The 14024-nt window shown below is 49.2% G+C and overlaps 1 protein-coding gene across 2 annotated transcripts in view; it reads left to right on the forward strand.

Annotated features, from left to right (window-relative positions):
• Positions 1–1979: 1979 nt before the first annotated feature.
• The window catches only part of LOC144274559 (C-type lectin domain family 2 member D-like), a 29960-nt gene continuing 17915 nt past the window's right edge, over positions 1980–14024 (forward strand). Inside the window, exons 1-4 of one of the 2 annotated variants that reach the window (XM_077833437.1) lie at positions 1980–2107; positions 7775–7856; positions 7974–8282; positions 8951–9489. The gene's annotated coding sequence lies outside the window, so the exon portion shown is untranslated. The remainder of the gene's footprint in view (positions 2108–7774; positions 7857–7973; positions 8283–8950; positions 9490–14024) is intronic. The other variant, XM_077833438.1, reaches the window with a different exon arrangement.

Here is a 14024-nt window from a genome sequence, read left to right on the forward strand (position 1 = left end):
TTTTTAAGTGGACTTGGCTTGTAATTTCTTTGAGTTGCTTGTTTTGGGGCTTTTCCGGCTCTTTAAGGGGCTTGTTGCTTCTTGTTCTGGGCTTCCTGCTTGAAGTGGCTCATTGATTGTTGCTTGTTTTGAGCTTCCAAAGGAGTGGCTGCTGCTTTTTTTTGAATTTCCCTCTGGAGAGCTCCTGGTTGCACAATCCCTCTAACCAAAAGAAAGGATCTGGAGGAGACTGACAGTCCCCAGGACCAATGGGGAGAGGCCAATGCTCCAGGTCAGCCCGACTGACAGGGCACTACAGGCCAAAGAGGGAAGAGATTCAGGGAACCAAGAGCCCGGGAGTGGGAGAACCGACACTTACTCCATGCACTTTGGATAATCCCCCTCTCAAAGCACAAAGCTGCCATGTACCCACTCTCTCCTCCATGCCTACCTTTAACATGCATGTCTTAGCATCTGAGAGGGGAGGTTGCAGAGGAAGGCTCAGAGTTCCCTTTCTGCTGTACTACCGGCGGTTTAGTCCTTTCATAACCATTAGTTTCAAAGGAACCTAATCTGTGGGAAACTGTGCTTAGTTCCTTTGGCCGGTTTCTAAATCCAACTAGAAGGGGCCAGTTTACTTCTCCCCCCCTCACACCCCGCCCTCCTTTTAAATTAAAAGCATAGCGCTTTACCTGCAGGCCATGTGTTTACTTAGCGCTCCTAGAGTGGTGTGGGGGGGTAGGGGGGAGCAGAGAGAGGTGCGAGCCCTTGGTTGGGAGCCTGGGGGGAGGGGCTGGAGAGGCGCGATCGTGGTTGGGAAACTGGAGGGAGGGACAGAACAGAGATGAGAAGAGGCAGCGGGAAAGGGGAAGTGGAACCAGGAGCTCAGGGTGGCTGGCCGAGGGGGTGGGGAGCTCAAGTCACCTCTTACTGAGCTGCTTGTTTTCAGGCGGCTTGGGCTTGTTTTTGAAAGGCAGAGTCACATATCTATCTCGTGAGACTTGGCAACTTTCTGTATATTTCAGTCCAGCAGCAAGCACACCACAACAAACACAAACACACACACACACACAACAGACGACAAAGGGATGCAGTAGATTTTCCATCACTTTAAATCAAGACTGGATGCTTACGTCACTGGGTGAAATTCTCAGGTCTGCATTATGCACGAGGTCAAACAAGACTAACACAAGGGTGCCTAGTGGCCTTAACATCTATGACGGCTTTAATGCCCTTTGATATCCATTGAGAGAAGCTGCCCAGAGAGTCAGAGGCTTCTTTGAGACTTGAAAACAGAGGAGTCCCACTGCCAGGGGGGTGGAAGCAATCGCCCAGGGGCCTAGTTCTGAGGCGTGTTGCTAGGCCCTTGCTGGGGATTGTGGGGCCGGCACTGAAGAACGCTGTATGTGCTAAGTATGGATTCTGTGGAGATCTGGTGAAGGACAGTACGGAACATTTCCCCCTTTTACACTGAAGTCCCCAAATGGAGACTGTAAAGTTCAGAATTCTGCGGCTGCTGCCACCCCTCTCTGCGGCCCGTACTCTCCTTCTCATGCCTTTCCTGCTAACTCCATTGGTTAGTCTGTAGGACGAGCTCATGGGCAATACCGAGCCAACAGTTACACTGGGAGCAGGGACTTGCCTGAAGGACAGCTGGAGCTCTGCAAGGCATCGGCAGCCCTAGCTCCACTCCCAGGGCCTATAGCCGGCCCGCACAGCCCACCAGCCATATTGGAGCCTTGTGCATTATTGCCTCTCCAGACAGCCATCAAGAAAAGCTAAAGTTGCTCGTGTAACGCAACAAGTGTCTGTATTGCATCAGGCGTCACCGTTCTGCCGCAATGTTGTGAAACCCCGTTGTGTCAGCATTACACGCTCCGCATTGCAGCAGGGGGTGGGGAGTGTCTGCAGCAGCCCGATGAGCAGAGGAGATACTGATTGTCCGCGAGAGGGCAACGAAACGGTTCTCCTGCGGCGCTGCAGCATTTCAATGTCGGCAAGCCCTAGCTCACCCAAGGGCGCTGTTAGTTCTCTGAGTCCGTACAGAGCTGTCCCCCGCCCAGGCCACAGGAGAGCCAGGCTGGCCCCGAGCTGCAACCGGCTGAAGGGAGACGCCATTTTGGGACAGGTGAGCACCCTGAACTGATCAGCTCCCCCAGCTGGCAACCCACAGACAGCCCATGGGCTGTGCCCTCGTCCCCCGCCCCCAGCGCGTGCACGCAGCCCCCCAGTTCTATCCTACTACTCGCTAGAAGCAAACACAGCCGGAAGTTACCCTGGAACCCCACCCACCACCACAGCGGGTACTGGGGGTGATGCAGCCCTCCCCTCGCAGCGTGTCACCCCCTCACCCCGCGTCCCTTCTCTCCCCCAGCTCCCTCCTCCCCACTTCATTTCCCCTGCACCCCAAGATGGGTCTCTAAGTCCCCACCCCACCCATCTTCCCCCATCCCCTCCCCTCAGTATCTCCCTTCCCCAGGCCGGTCTATGGGGCTGGGTCTCTCCCCTCTCCTCACTAGCCCCGGAAATCAGACACTCGCTGGCCAGTGTAGTGTTGGAAACTGCTCCCCATAGGAATGTGCTACCTGGAGCAGTTACTGATATGTAATGGATTGTGAGAAACTGCTGTCTGATGTAGCAAATGCCTGCGGGTAGCACTTTTTCCCCTGCACTCCTTTGTTGTCCCCTGCACTCATAGTAGGACAAAGAATTATCTAGACTATTCCTGACACGTGTTTGTCCAACCCGCTCTTAAAAATCTCCACTGATGGAGATTCCACAACCTCCCTAGGCAATTTATTCCAGTGCTTAACCACCCTGACAGTTAGGAAGTTTTTCCTAATGTCCAACCTAAACCTCCCTTGCTGCAATTTAAGCCCATTGGTTCTTGTCCTATCCTCAGAGGTTAAGGAGAACAATTCTTCTCCCTCCTCCTTGTAACAACCTTTTATGTACTTGAAAAGGGTTATCATGTTTCAGTCTTCCCTCATAGGTCATGTTTTCTAGATCTTTAATCATTTTTGTTGCTCTTCTCTGGACTTTCTCCAATTTGTCCACATCTTTCCTGAAATGTGGCACCCAGAACTGAACACAATACTCCAGGTGAGGCCTAATCAGCGCGGAATAGAGCGGAAGAATTACTTCTCATGTCTTGCTTACAGCACTCCTGCTAATACATCCCAGAATTATGTTCCCTTTTTTTTCTTCAGCAGTGTTACGCTGTAGACTCATATTTAGCTTCTGATCCACTATTACTCCCAGATCCCTTTCCGCAGTACTACTTCCTAGAAAGTCATTTCCAATTTTGTATACATGCAACTGATTGTTCCTTCCTAAGTGGAGTACTTTGCACTTGTCCTTATTGAATTTCATCCTATTTACTTCAGACCATTTCTCCAGTTTGTCCAGATCATTTTGAATTTTCATCCCATCCTCCAAAGCACTTACAACCCCTCCCAGCGTGGTATCAGTCGAAAAAATTATAAGTGTACTCTCTATGCCATTATCTAAAGCATTGATGAAGATACTGAACAGAAACGTATCCAAAACTGATCCCTGCAGGACCCCACTCATTATGCCCTTCCCACATACTGTGAACCACTGATAACTACTCTCTGGGAACAGTTTTCCAGCTAGCTTTGCACCCACCTTATTGTAGCTCCATCTAGGTTGCATTTCCCTAGTTTGTTTATGAGAAGGTCAGTGCGACACAGTATCAAAAACTTTACAAAATTCAGAATACCATGTCGTCCACTTCCCCCCATCCACGAGGCTTGTTACCCTGTCAAAGAAAGCTATCAGGTTGGATTGACACAGATTTGTTCTTGACAAATCCATGCTGAGTGTTACTTATCATCTTATTTTCTTGTAGATGTTTGCAAACTGATTGCTTAATTATTTTCTCTATTATCTTTCTGGGTACCCAAGTTAAGCTGACTGCTCTGTAATTCCCTGGGTTGTCCTTATTTCCCTTTTTTATAGATGGGCACTATAATTGCCCTTTCCAGTCTTCTGGAATCTCTCCCATCTTCCATGACTTTTCAAAGATAATTGCTAATGGCTCAGATATGTCCTCAGTCACCTCCTGGAGTATTCTAGGACGCATTTCATCAGGCCCTGGTGACTTGAAGACATCTAATTTGTCTAGTCATTTTTAATTTGTTCTTTTCCTATTTTTGCCTCTAATCCTACCTCATTTTCACTGGCATTCACTATGTTAGACATCCAATCACCACCAACCTTCTTGGTGAAAACTGAAACAAAGAAGTTATTAAGCACTGCTTCCAGTTCCACATTTTCTGTTTCAGTAACTCCTCACTTAACGGTTCATGTTATTTTGTTGCTGATCAGTTAGGGAACATGCTCGTTTCAAGTTGTGTAATGCTCCCTTATAACATTGTACGGCAGCCGCCTGCTTTGTCCGCTGCTTGCAGGAAGAGCAGCCCGTTGGAGCAAGCTGGTGGGGGCTTGGAACCAGGGTGGGCCGGCAGCCCCCCATCAGCTCCCCTACGTTCCCTGTGGGGCAGCCTTCCAGCAGGCTGTCAATTGCTGGATAGTTCAGCTGTCCCTCCCCCAACTGCCCTGGGCTGCTCCTGCCCTCTGCCTTGGAGCTGCTCCCAGGAGCCTCCTGCTTGCTGTGCAGGGGGGAGGGAAGAGGGGTGCAAATGTCAGGGTGTCCCCCTCCCCTGGCTCCTGCCCCCCATCTCCACAGAGTGGGGGAGGGAGGGAAGACACAACAGGCCTCAGGACGGAGGGAGCTTGCAGGTAGCAGCTGCAGTCTCAACTTGCTGATCTACTTAAAAAGGCAATGTACTTAGAGTGGGGTCAACGTTCTTTAAGGGGCAATGCACGTCTCTCTCTCTCACACACACATTCACACACACGGTGTGTGTCTCTGTCTCTCTCTGCCATGCTGTGCCTCCTCCCTCCATTTGTGCGACCTTGTAGAGTGTGAGGCTACATTAACAACAACGTGTTAACCCTTGAGGGCTCAGCCGAGTGCTGGTTCATCATTTAGCAGTAAGGCATTCCCTGGGAAATATCCCACCCCCTTCCACCCTCTGACTCCACCCCCTCAACCAAGCTTCACACTCATCACTGCTGTGTACAGTATTAAATTGTTTGTTTAAAACGTATACCAGCGGTTCTCAAAACTTTGTACTGGTGACCCCTTTCACATAGCAAGCCTCTGAGTGCGACCCCCCCTCATAAATTAAAAACACTTTTTTATATATTTAACACCATTATAAATGCTGGATGCAAAGCGGGGCTTGGAGTTCAGGCTGACAGCTCAGAACCTCCCCCGCTCCCCCATGTAATCACCTCATGACCTCCGCTGAGGGGTCCCGACCTCCAGTTTGAGAACCCCTTACGTATAATGTGTACATGTGTGTGTGTATATATATATATATATATATATATATATACACACAGTACATAGCAGAGAGATGGCGGGGGACAGTACCATGGTGCACAGGGAGCAGGGAACCAGGCCAGAGAACTGAAAACCCCACAGGACAGTGACCCAGAAATGAGCTGGGCAGGCCATATAAAGACGGAAAATTTTAAGGAAGGGGAACTGCTGGGAAAGGGCAGAAACTCCCTGGACCGGGGACAAGAGGATGACGAGCTGTGGGAGATGCATTGGGGAAGTAGCTGTATAAAGGCAGCAAACCCCCACGGCCACATGCTCCCCTGCGCCAAGAGTCGATAAGCAGCTGTTTTAGCTTAGTCGGAGACCCAGCCCCCCAGATACTAGGAGCAGGAAGGTAGGCCTGGGTGTGGGGGAAGAGACCCAGTCCTGGAGTGGCCCCAAGGAGGGGGGGAGGGAGGGAAAAAGGGGTGGCCCCGGGGGGAGGGGTGATCTGTGGGGGAGAGAGGGAGAAGGGCAGCCCCCGGGGTGCAGAGAGGGGGAGAGGGGTGGCCCCCAGGGGTGGTGGGAAGGAGGGAAGGGGAGAGGGGCAGCTCCAGGGAGGGAGGGAGGGAGGAGAGGAGCGGCTCTGGGGATGGGGGGAGAAGGGACAGCCCAGAGGGGACAGAGGGAGGGGGAGAGGAGTGGTGCTGGGGAGAAGGAGAGGGCTAGCCTCAGAGAAGGGGAGGCCCTGGGGAGGAAGGGAGGCAGAGGGAAGGGGGTGGCCCCAGAGGGAAGGGAGGGGGAGAGGGGGAGCCATGGCGGGAGAGGAGGAGAGGGGCAGCCCTGAGGGGTGGCTCTGTGGGGAGGGGCAGCCACGGGGAAGGAAGGAGGGAAGGAGCGAGGGGGAGAGGGGCCATCGGGAAGGGAGGGGAAAGGGTGGCCTGGGGGAGAGCGAGGGGGAGAGGGGCCATCAGGGGGGAGGGAAGGGGGGAAGAGGGGTGGCCCAGGGAGGAGGGACGGGGAGAGGGGCTCACCCAAAGCACCTTGGGATCTATGAATGACTGGCTTTGTATAAGTGCAAAGAATGGATAATCCATTAGTGTTCGCAGTGTCCTTGCAACTACTGGAGTCACCTAAAACATAATTCTGCTCTTGATTAAGGAGGGGTGTGTGCTGTGTAGTGCTGACACCTAGTGGAGACTCTCAGCATTGATACAAACAAGTTACGTATTACACCCTAGATATCATTAGTCACCATCCTTATCCTTGTACATCAAACAAAACATCCTCATTCACTATCCTGCCATCCCCTCGTTATCTTTGAGAGGTCGGGGTGTTCCTGGACCATCTTAGGGATGTGTTTACATAGTTACTTGAGAACGCTTGTGTCAAGGTTTCTTCCCCACTCTGAACTCTAGGGTACAGACGTGGGGACCTGCATGAAAGACCCCCTAAGCTTATTCTTACCAGCTTAGGTTAAAAGCTGCCACCACCAAAGTGTTATACAAAAAAACAGGGAAAGAGCCCACTTGGAAACGTCTTTCCTCCAAAAATCCCCCCAACACCCTACACCCCCTTTTCTGGGGAAGGCTTGATAAAAATCCTCACCAATTTGCATAGGTGAACACAGACCCAAACCCTTGGATCTTAAGAACAATGAAAAAGCAATCAGGTTCTTAAAAGAGAAATTTAATTAAAGAAAAAGTAAAAGAATCACCTCTGCAAAATCAGGATGGTAAATACCTTACAGGGTAATCAGATTCAAAACATAGAGAATCCCTCTAGGCAAAACCTTAAGTTACAAAAAAACACAAACAGGAATATACATTCCATTCAGCACAACTTCTTTTATCAGCCATTTAAACAAAACAGAATCTAACGCATATCTAACTAGATTGCTTATTAACCCTTTACAGGAGTTCTGACCTACATTCCTGCCCTGGTCCCAACAAAAGCATCAGTCAGACAGAGAGAACCCTTTGTCCCCCTCACCCCCCTCTAGCTTTGAAAGTATCTTTTCTCCTCATTGGTCATTTTGGTCAGGTGCCAGCGAGGTTATCTTAGCTTCTTAACCCTTTACAGGTGAAAGGGTTTTTCCTCTGGCTAGGAGGGATTTAAAGGTGTTTACCCTTCCCTTTATATTTATGACAGCTTGTCTCTGCATCATCCGCTCAGGTCAGGAACATGCTTACTTGGTTAGCTGACACTTATTGTGTTTGTATTCTGCCAAGGCCTACTCTGGATCATACTTAGCTCCAGCAAGGATACATTATGACTAAAATAGTGTGTAAGGAGCGGTGCTAGGGGTCACTCTCCTGAGTTAGCATTAATAAGAGCAATGGTAAGGTTCAGCCTACCAGTCCGTGCTTCTCCAAATTATTAGTAATTTGGGGGATAAAATTACTTCATGCTCAACACCTTAAAACAACCCTTTCGTTCCAGGTTGCATCCAAAAACACTGCAGAACTCCTTCCAATGGATTATTTGACATGATCCTCAGAAGATGTGTCTATCACAGGAGTGGGTGGGTAAGGTTCTGTGGCCTGCGATGTGCAGAAGGTCAGACTAGAGGATCATGATGGTCCCTTTTGGCCTTAAAGTCTGAGCTTTGCTTAACAACTTTCTGTTACTTCCTTTGCAGGAACGTTCCTGGGGCCTATGGACAGACTCTCACTGAGCACTGACTGATCAGATAAGTATTATCCAATCACTCTCCAATTGCTCAAAGAAACTCTAATCCCACTCTTGGTTCTCTGTAGGATACCACTGATTCTTAGAGGATCTTTCTGATCTCTCCCCTCAGGTTCAGCTCAGAGACCAGTTCATCATTTCTCCCAGTAAATGACAATCAGTTTATTTGACTACTGGGGAGGATTAGGCTGCCCATCATTGGCTGGGATTTCTAATAGCTATGAAGGGGTCAGGAATCTCAGAAACAGGCATGAATCAGGTGAGTGGCTTCCCTTCTGAATGACCGCAGGGGATTCAGGCCTGGCTGCTCTGGTGAAGGTTGCAAACCAGTTTACTTTATAGCTCCCCTGTTCTCAGATGCTCCTAAGTTTGTTGATTTCCCAGAGCCGGGAGGGAGCAAGGCCTAGGTCCTCAAAGGTATTTAGGTGCCTAATCCAAAATCTGGAGGACTGTTTTAGTTTGATCCAAGCAGTGTGCCTGCCTAGTAGATGGAGTGGGGCCCTCCAGTTGTAAAGAGGTTCTTTGGCTGTGGGCTCCTCTCTTCGTGAGTAGCTGAGAGCATGATGTGAAGCTACAGCTGGTTTTACGGTTCAAGTGTTTTCAGGCGAGGAGGGTTGTGAATGGGTGTCAAACAGCTGCATTTGTACCTCCCCAATTGAGACTGGGGTCCCAGCTAGATGGCAGGTCTCGAGGATTGGGGGCCCTGGTATGGAAAAAGTTGTAGACCTGTCATGGTTATAACTATGAATCTGTCCAAGTACTGAGACCAGGAGTGAGTCTATTTGTGAGTGGGATTGATCAGAGCCAGATTAAGGCATAAACATTATTGACCCTGACCAGGGCCCTGGCTCCTACCTGGAGTCATGTGATTACCTCAGACTGTTTTGTTGTTGTTGTTTGTTTGTTTGAAAAGTTTTGAGTCCTTAGGAAGAAAAGACCGGAACTGTGACTTGACTGTAAGCAACACAGAAACATCTGCGTGAGTCTGCAGAGAGCCTGAGACCATTCTCTGAATTGGGAAGAGCTGCTCCATGCATCTCAATGGAGTGCTAACCCCAAAACCATCAAGACCATTCCAGTAAAGGACTCTGCATTTGGCAGGAGGAGAAGAATGCAGTGGGCCCAGTTCCCCTGCCCCCACCCAAGTAAAGACACCAGTCCCGCACCATCTCCTTGCCCCCTTCGCTCCCTTGCATCTTGGGAAGAAGGTGGTGTGGAGATGCTGGAGTGGGAATTGTGGACTTCTGTGAACGCTGCAGGTAAGGGGAGATGCTGGAAAGAGGACTGTGGGCAAGGAAGGGCTTGTGTTATTTTGTTTGGATCCTCACTTACTCTGGAGGAGGGAGGACACTTGTTGGCATGGTGACTGTGGAGAGCTACATTGAAGTTTCTACCCAACTGCTGAGGGGAAACTGAGGCATGGCCAGAGGTAAACTGAGGAACAGACTGACTGGATGCCAGGCCAGGTAAGGGCCTCTTACAGAACCCATTCTTTGGTAACTTGTGGCTGTTTGGAGTTTTTGACGCACAGGTTTATGCTGCTTTGGAAGGTGGTGGTGGTGATTTTTGTTACCTAAAGCTATTTGTAGCATGAAGCTCTGATTTCATATGTGGTTGTTCAGGTTTATACCACACCTTCCCCATGGTATCTGAGTGCTGTCCAGTGCTTTAGTGGTGTGACTAGCATCAGTCGTGCATGGTTCTGTTTTCGGGTTTTGTATTGCTGCCCATCCCCCACAATATCTGAGTGTCCTCCATTGTAACCCAATCTATAGATTATATATATATTTGATTACTTAAGAATCCCCAGTCATCACTTTGAGGGTTGACAGGTTCTTGTCCCAAGATCAGGCCCAGTATTATTCAAATTATTGTATAGATGGGAACGGGCCTGTAAGGTCCTTGCATTCATCATCATCGTGTTCCCATGATGCCTCTGGCGTTTAGGGCAGCAACGAAGTTCCTCCACTCCTGTCTGTTTCTGGCAAGTCTTTCAATGGTTCCCCAGCTGTGCCCCAGGTTTTTCACTTGGCTTCCCCAGCTCTTCGCCAGGTTGTTTTCAGGCAGTCTCGTTTTCGCTTGCCTTCAGGTGTCCATCTTATTGCTACTCTGGTAATGGAATCAGTTTCCATCTGACGCACATGGCCGATCCATCTCCAACGCTTCCTGGCAATGATGGTGCTCAGATCCTCTTGGCTGCACTGTGTCAATAGATCTTGGTTTGAAATTGTTCTGGGGCAAAAAGATATGGAGGATTTTTCTGAGGCAGGTCATATGGAATGAAGACAGTCTGGGCATGTGATACTTTCTTATTCCCCAGCATTCTGCACTATAAAGTAGTGTTGAAAGCACGCAGCTCTGATAAATCTTGAGTTTGGTTTTGGTGTTGTAGTTTGATGATTTCCAGACTGTATTTAAGCTCCTAAAGGTATTCCTGGCTTTACTGATTTTATTCCGGATGTCCTGGCTTGTTCCACCATCCAGACTGATGGTGTTGCCCAAGTAGGTGAATGTTTCTATGTTGGTCAGAACATAATCCTCTATCCATACTGGTGATGGTGAGGCAATATTAAAGGTCATGATATTTCATAGAATCATAGAACTGGAAGGAACCTTGAGAGGTCATCTAGTCCATTTCCCTGCACTCATGGCAGGACCAAGCACCATCTAGACCATCCCTGACAGGTGTTTGTCTAACCTGCCCTTAAAAATATCCAATGATGGAGATTCCACAACCTCCCTAGGCAATTTATTCCAGTACTTAACCCCCCTAACAGTTAGGACATTTTTCCTAATGTCCAACCTAAACCTCCCTTGCTGCATTTTAAGCCCATTGCTTCTTGTCCTGTCCTCAGAGGTTAAGGAGAATAATGTTTCTCCTTCCTCCTTGTAACAACCTTTCAGGTACTTGAAGACTGTTATCATGTCCCAGTATTCTCTTCTCCATACTAAACAAATCCACTCCTTTCAATTTTCCCTCATAAGTCATGTTTTCTAGACCTTTAAACATTTTTGTTGCTCTTCGCTGGACTTTCTCCAATTTGTCCACATCCTTCTTGAAATGTGGTGCCCAGAACTGGACACAATATTCCAGCTGAGGCCTAATCAGCGTGGAGTAGAGCGGGAGAATTACGTCTCGTGTCTTGTTTATGAAACTCCTGCTAATACATCCCAGAATGATGTTTTAAAGTCACTGTCAACCCAGTGTTGTGTGCAGAGCAATACCCACTTCCCCGCATCGATGACCTCTTCGCAGGCCTGGCTGGGGGACAAAAGTTCAGTAAGATTGATCTGAGTCAAGCGTATATACAGATGCATGTCGATGAAAAGTCCCAAGAGCTGTTGACTATTGTGATGCATAAAGGGCTTTATTGATACTGTCATCTACCCTTTGGAATAACGTCTGCTCCTGCCCTGTTCCAGAGGGCTATGGACCAGATCTTGTGTGGCTTGCCAGGAGTCCATGGTCACTGGAAGGAATGAGGAGGATCACCTAAAGAATTTAGAGACTACCCTACAAAGACTGGAAGAGCATGGCCTACGAGTCCGCAAAGACAAGTGTGAATTCTTCCAGCCCCCATTGAATATTTGGGACACATCATTGATGCTACAGGTCTTCATAAGGCCCCTGCAAAAGCTAAGGCTGTTGTGGAGGCTCTCCCGCCTCGAAATGTTAGCCAGCTTCGCTCGTTTCAAGGACTATTAAACTATTATGGAAAGTTCATCTCACAGTTAGCCACACTGCTAAAACCACTTCACGAACTCCTTGGGCAGAACAAGGCCTGGAAGTGGACTGAAGCCTGTGATGTTACATTTAACAAAGCTAAGGATGCATTGCTAAATTCTGACGTTCTGACGCACTTTGATCCATCCTTACCCCTACAGTTGGCCTGTGATGCCTCCCCTTATGGAGTGGGAGCAGTCGTGTCACACATTATGCCTTCTGGAGAAGAGAGACCTATTGCTTTTGCTTCATGCACTCCAAGCAAAGCAGAAACTAACTATGCCCAAATCGAACGTGAGGCATTGGGAATCATTTTCGGAATTCGGAAGTTTCATCGGTACCTGTTCGGACGGAAGTTTACTCTTCTCACAGACCATCGACCTCTGACTTCAATTTTTGGACCCCACACAGGCATTCCCCCATTAGCTGCTAGTCGTATGCAATGTTGGGCATTGTTGCTTTCCGCACACACGTATGAAATCAAATATCGGAAATCCACTCTGCACAGCAATGCGGATGGTCTCTCAAGGCTGCCTCTGCCATCAAACGTCAACATATTGCCCAGAAGGAAATCTTTTACTTTGAACAGTTAGAGAATACACCCATCACCGCTACTCAGGTAAAGAAGGCAACTCGAGTTGACCCGGTATTGTCCTAAGTTATGGACCTGGTGATGCATGGAACATCTCGACAAACCTCTCCGATCTCACCCGACCTTGTTACCTACATGTCCAGGAGGACGGAGTTATCAATCCAAACTGGTTTGTTGTGGGGGAGACATGTCATTATCCCACCACCACTGAGATCACAGATGTTAGAATAGCTACATTCCGGTTACTGTGGAATAGTGCACATGAAGGAAATTGCACAAAGCTATTTTTGGTGGCCTCGATTGGACAGTGCTATTGAAGAAAAGGCAAGAGCTTGTATGTCATGTCAGGGTGTGAGGAATGCACCCCAGTGGGCACCCCTACACCCATGGGACTGGCCTGAAAACCCATGGCAAAGTATTCACATTGACTTCGCTGGCCCCCTTGAAGGAAGCATGTTCTTGGTGGTGGTAGATGCCCATTCTAAATGGCCAGAAGTCTCTATAATGCAGTCCACTACTGCAGAGAGTACTATCCAAAAACTACGGGGACTCTTTAGTCGTTTCAGTCTGCCAGAACAACTTGTGAGTGACAACAGACCGCAGTTCGTCTCTCAGGACTTGCAAAATTTTATGAAGGCAAATGGGATACACCACGTCCCAGGCTTTCTAATGATGGGACGACAGCTGTGCACTTGCCTTGATCTGCTGAAACCTTCTGAACCCCGACAAACTGTGCAAAGTCAGCAGCAAGATCAAGTTACCAGGCGTGCACCCAGAGCAAAAGACCAAACCTGTAGCCTGGGACAGCCAGTTTGGGCTCGGAATTATACTTCTGGAGCTAAATGGGTCCCTGCCACTGTCATCGCTCAAATAGGGCCTGTTTCTGACACAGTCCGGGCTGCAGAGGATCTCACCTGGCGGCAACGTGTAGATCAGCTGCTGCCAGGTCATGCCAGTCCTCAGGACACATCTTCAGCTGAGTTGCCTGACTTCACCGCTTCTGGCAAGACACCGAATCAAGAGTCACCTGTTCCTGACTCTCCCCCTCCATTCTGCTGGTGGCTGAGATACCCCCCTGCCCGGAACGAGCTGATACCACATCCTCACCCATTTGCCCTAGGAACCCTGAGCCCATTGTCAGGCCTGCGCCCAAGACACTTTTGGGAGCAACAACACCAGAAGTCTGCCGTAATCCACCGAGAGACAGAAGGCCTCCTCAATGGCTGGATCTTTAGCTAGGGTGAACCCATGGTTACGGGGCAAAATAATCTCCAGGGTTTAGCCAGGAACGGAGGCAGTCTACCCTCCTTCTCTAGTTTAGTGTCTGTTTTATTTAGGGGATGTTCTTATTAAGGGGGGCAGGAATATGTTGTGCATTTGGTTGTCGTGGTAATAGAACCTTGTTGTTGCTATGGCAACCGAGTTAGATTATTAGGGGATAGCCCAGCCAGTTTTGGCTGGTTTTTGGTTAGTTCAGTGTGTGGCAATAAATGGCTGCTTTCAAGGTTTACAGCTCTCTGTGTCTCCAGTGATTTCTTCCTAAAACTGTTGCCCCCAAGGATGTAACAAGCCCCAGGGGAGATGTGTGTGGGGGGCGGGGGTGGGGGCAGAGGTGGCGACAGCCCCTGCTGGCTCCCCCATCGTGGCCCCCGCTGGCCCCTCCCCTTTTCCAGCATCGCCCCCCA

This window comes from Eretmochelys imbricata, chromosome 14, assembly GCF_965152235.1.
Source record: "Eretmochelys imbricata isolate rEreImb1 chromosome 14, rEreImb1.hap1, whole genome shotgun sequence".
Lineage (NCBI taxonomy): Eukaryota > Metazoa > Chordata > Testudines > Cheloniidae > Eretmochelys > Eretmochelys imbricata.